This window comes from Bos grunniens, chromosome X (genome assembly GCF_055505025.1).
Source record: "Bos grunniens cultivar Pamir isolate PY7600 chromosome X, Bosgru_T2T1.0, whole genome shotgun sequence".
In the NCBI taxonomy this organism is placed as follows: domain Eukaryota; kingdom Metazoa; phylum Chordata; class Mammalia; order Artiodactyla; family Bovidae; genus Bos; species Bos grunniens.
The window spans coordinates 121,070,824-121,076,204 of NC_141194.1; the positions used below are offsets into that span (position 1 = coordinate 121,070,824).

General features: G+C 41.7%; 1 long non-coding RNA gene across 1 annotated transcript; it reads left to right on the forward strand.

Moving 5' to 3' along the window:
* Positions 1–793: 793 nt before the first annotated feature.
* LOC147341263 (uncharacterized) lies at positions 794–1,526 on the forward strand. The gene is made up of 2 exons (XR_015159126.1): positions 794–983; positions 1,168–1,526. It is a non-coding gene; the product is annotated as an uncharacterized LOC147341263 (long non-coding RNA).
* The last annotated feature ends 3,855 nt before the right edge of the window (positions 1,527–5,381 follow it).

The following is a 5,381-nucleotide window of genomic DNA, read 5'->3' on the forward strand; positions in this document are numbered from 1 at the left end:
TGCTCTAGAAAGGTATGGCAATGAGTATAGGCCAATATGCTCTAGTATTCTTGCCTGGAGAACCCCTTCTCTGACAAAGAAGCCCTGCAGGCCACAGTCTACAGGGTCACAAAGAGTCCGACAGGACCGAAGTGGCTCTGCGCACATAAACACAAGACTTTTTTTTTTTGGCCTGTGGCAGCTCTGCCCAGTGTGAGTTGAGCGTGAAGGTGGTGCAGCTGCTTGGCTTGCAGGGCCCCTGGTGGCGCCGAGTGTTCAGGGACACAAACTGCCTCTGCAGCAGGAGCTATGGCCCTATCAGAATCTTTTTTCAAGCCTCTTGTAGCTGGTGATCAGAAAACCTCTTTGGCCAATCTTTCTCCATAGCTCCCCCCATTCAGGCACTTAAGAGGGATCCCTTGCCTGGGGTCCTTCCCTGTTGTTCTGTGAGTCAGGCACATAGAGGGGCCCCCCTGACTGGGGTCCTACTCTGTAGATCAGCGCATCAGGCACTTAAAGGGGCACCCTGGGTGGGGTCCTACCCTATAGTTCAGTGTGTCAGGCGTTTGATGGGCCAGCCTCTCTATTGTTCAGCTTCTGGTGCTGACGTATGAAGAGAGAGAGGCTATGGTGATGGATATTTAGAGGGTACTGAGGAAATATCCCTTTTTTTCCAACCACAGCATCTTGTCCTCCCCCCCTGCACAGAGGTGTCAGGACTGGGGCTTTGTGAGGTACAAGCCACCTCAAGGCTATTATTACCTCATAGAGCCCCTTGACGAGCAAACAAAGCTGAAGGGTGTGGCTCCCCTTTGCCTAGGGGAGGGTATATATAAAGAGAGGTCAGGAGCCCTGGGGTAGACACCACTAGAGGCTTAACTATGGCTGATGAGATCTGCACACCAGAGGAGGTTAACATAAATGTGGAGAACACAAACACAGAACAGCTAGCCCCAAGAATCAAAAAGAAGGAACAACGGACTTCTCGTCAATCAAAGACCAAGGTCAGTGATCCTACCCATGCTCCTTTCCCCCCCATAGATCTCCCCAAGACTCCTATCCTACCCTTGCCAGGCACAAATGCCTGCCTCAAGTCACATCTCTATCCATGAAGTCCCCTCTCCTATAACATTCCCATCCTCCTTTCCCAAACCAAAGTCCTGCTGACTCGGCCTGTTGCCTTTCCAGGTGCAGAAAAACAGCGTGAGAAGGACCCTTCAAAATAAATCAAGAAAAAAATCTCAACCATTCCCTTCTTATCCAAGAGTATCCAACAGAAGGATAAGGCCTACAACATTCATCTGTTACCATAGACTGAAAAACAATTCATACAAGCACAAGCTGAGTAGTTACAAGAAGCAATGGAAAATCCAACCATTCAAAGTAACTTCCTGTGCGAACAGTAAATGCAGAGCCTGGGCTAGAGCACTAGAACAAGCTGTGTCCATGGAAGCAGCTATGAAGAAACGGTCAAAGACATAGGGACAATTTTGAGACCGTCATGGTATATGGATGCTGAATACAATAAAATCAGCAAGTTGGAAAAAGGAGATGTGTGAGTCTGTGGGCGGGAGGAAAGAAAGGAAGGGAAGAGGTAGGCATGTGAGGAGGGAGGGAGGTGAAGTCATGGAGGGCTGGGGGCCAGACTGGCAGGATAGCCAGACATTGGAGGACAAGGACCGGCTGAGGACTAAGAAATGAAGATCAGCTTCCTCAACACTTTGTCTCAAGGACAAGAAGAAAAAGGGATTTGGTGGTTCCATGTGTGTTTGGGGTGGAGGGGGAGAGCAATTTCAGAGCTGAGTTTGCCAGACTCTAGATGGGAGGAGGGTTTAATGTGTGGTGGGTGATAATGATGGTCCCCCCCAACCCTGACCAAAAGGCAGGTGACAAGACCAACACCTCCAGCTCACTTATGTCACTGTGATGTATACTGTACCCCACCCAATGCTGTAAGCAACTAAAGGCCCCCAGAAGGGCAAAAAGGTTCACTGTACAGAAAGTCACCAACAGCAATTAATACTAAAATAATGGTGTTTGGAGGCCACAAACTTAGTAGCAATTAGGCCATTTGTTAAGAAGCTTGCAGTGGAGTATACACAATGCTATATTCAAAATGGATAACTGACAAGGTCCTACTGTACAGCACAGGGAACTCTGCTCAATACTCTGTAATAACCTTATGGTTACCAGAGGGGAAGGATGGTGGGAAGGGTTAGTTAGGGAGTTTGGGATAGACAAGTACACACTGCTATATTTAAAATGGATAACCAAGTTCCTAGTGTATAATACAGGGAACTCTGCTCAATGTCATGAGGCAGCCTGGATGGAAGGGGAGTTTAGAGGAGAATGGGTACATGTATATGTATGGCTGAGTCCCTTTGCTGTCCACCTGAAACCATAACAGCATTGTTTATGGGCTCTACCCCAATACAAAATTTAAAAGGGTTTTTTTTTTTTTTTTAATAAGAAGCTTGCAGTATAGCAGTAACCTACCCAGGGTGGGGTGGTAGGGGTACTCTGCCAACCTGTAGCAATAAAGGAATACAGTATCAGCAGAGAATTTTGATATTAGAACAATAAAATGCAGTAAAAGTCAGTCTTGTTTTTATTAGCACCATAACCAAGCATTTCTAAATTTTCCCCTCTTTATTTTCTTCTTTTGTCTAAGTTCTAAAAGACTGCTGTGGTTAATGTTAAGTTGTAATATATAGTGAGTGAGTGAAAGTCGTGTCCAACTCTTTGTGGCACAATGGAATATACAGTCCATGGAATTCTCCAGGCCAGAATACTGGAGTGGGTAGCCTTTCCCTTCTCTAAGGGATCTTCCCAACCCAGGGATCAAACCCAGGTTTCCCCCATTGCAGGCAGATTCTATACCAGCTGAACCACAAGGGAAGCCCTGTAATATACAGGTAACGTTCAAATTGGCCAACTTGTAGTATTCATGTTTTAATTATTTTATTCTACAGGGAAAAGTTAATTTAGATAGATTCTTTTAAAATAGTTGGCCCCAGACTCAGGCTGTTCTTTTCTAAAGTAAGTCCTTAACAATTTAGAATTGTTTGCGTTTCCTTTGAGCACACTTTTGGATTGCAATCCTTGTGGCAATATACAATAAACATACTCCATGTTTAAAAAATAGATTCTAATTAAAAATATTAGCATAGTGATTATAAAGACAAGGGAACAACTTGAGTTACTTCAGCTCTGATTCTACATTATTACTTGTTTGCATTAATGTCTGAAACCAAGTAGGTAATTTGAAGAGTAGAATTTGGGGGATAGTGAAACCTTTACTACACGTGAAAATAAATATTTTCACTGATTTTGAGCAATACCTTTAAACATGAAATGTATCATTTAATTCTTCATCATTTTAATACTACATAAATATCAAAATAACTGGTATTACACAGTTGTATAACTGTTGTTTGTCTAAATTGTACCTTTTGCACATGCTTTGGTCTTCTTAAAATTTCCTTATAAGTTTTTACTGTAGTAATTGTACACAAAATATTGTATCAAAGAAAATTACACTGAATTTTCTTTCAGATTATAATTACTCATTTTAATTCATGCATATTTCTATTAATAAAAATACAACTCAATGAATACATTAAAAATCATTGAATTATGCACATTAAATGGTTAATTGTACATTAAATGGTTGAATTGTATGGCATGTAGATAATATCTTAATATAACTGTTTTGAAAAATTACGCCTCAGACTTCCCTTGTTGTCCAGTGGTTAAGAATCTGCCTGCCAATGCAGGGCATGTGGTTCAGTCCCTAGTCTGGGAAGATTCCACATGCTGAAGGGCAACTAAACCCACAACCCACAACTACTAACCCCGCATGCCTAGAGCCCCATGCTCTGCAACAAGAGAAGCCACCACAGTGAGAAGCCCATGCACTACAGTGAAGAGTAGCCCCCATTCGCTACAACTAGAGAAAGCCCTTGCACAGCCTCAAAGACCCACTGTGGCCTAAATACATCAATAAAAAATTTTAAAATATTATGCCCCTCCAGGTGTCAAATATACTATCTAACTGTGCCATGGGAGAAAGACATTTTATCATCTAAAATCCTTTATAATTTGGCCCTAGTCTTTGGGCCTTTTGTTTCTATTTTTGCTTTGAACAGCTTTACAAGTGACTCACAACAAGCCACCCATGTTTAAAGTATGCAATTTGATAAGTTTTAACATACATATACATCTGGTACACCATAAATTCGAATTCAAATAGTGAACATATCAATTCATAATCTCCTCATGCTTCCTTATGCCCCTTGGTAATCCCTCCTTCCTCCTCCTTGCCATTTCCAAGCAACCATTAAACTGTATTCTGTCACTTACAGGTTACTTTACATTTTCTACAGTTTTGTATAAATGGAATCCCAGGTCATGTACTCTTCTGTGTCTACTTTCTTTCATTGAGCCTAGTTATTTTGAGAATCATTCATGTAGTGTTTATCAGAAGCTCATTCCTTTTTATTGCTGAGTAGTATTCCACAATTTTTCTTCCATAAACTACTGGCCCACTCACTTGAGACACAGGCATTTGCTTCCCTTCACTATTACAAATAAAGGTGCTAGAAACATTCATGTACAAGTCTTTGTATGGACACATGCTTTCTTTTCTCCTAGATAAATCCCTAGGCATGGAATTGTTAGAACACATGTAGGTGAGTGTTTAACTTTTTAAGAGACTGCAAAGGACTGCTGCTGAAGCTGAAGCTCCAATACACTAGCCACCTGATGTGAAGAGCCAACTCATTGGAAAAGACCCTGATGCTGGGAAAGATTGATGGCAGGAGGAGAAGCAGGCAACAGAGGATGAGATGGTTGAATAGCATCACTGATGCAATGGACATGAGTTTGAGCAAACTCTGGAAGATAGTGAAGGACAGGGAAGTCTGGCATGCTACAGTCCATGGAGTCACAAAGAATCAGACATGATTTAGCAACTGAACAACAAACCACTATTTACAAAGTCCAGGACATGGAAGCAATCTAGATGTGCATTGACAGATGAATGGATAAAGAAGCTGTGGTACATATATATAATGGAATATTACTCAGTCATAAAAAGGAATGAAATTGAGTCAGTTGTAGTGAGGTGAATGAAGCTAGAGCTTGTTACACAGAGTGAAGTAAGTCAGAAAGAGAAAAACAAACATTGCATATTAACACATATATGGAATCTAGAAATATGGTACTGATGAACATACTTGTAGGGTGGGAATAGGGACACAGACATAGAGAATGGACTTTTGGACACAATGAGGGAAGGAGAGGGTGGAACAAATTAAGAGAGTAGCATTGACATATATACATTCCATGTGTAGAATAGATAGCTAGTGGGAAGCTGCTGTATAATATAGGGAACTCAACTC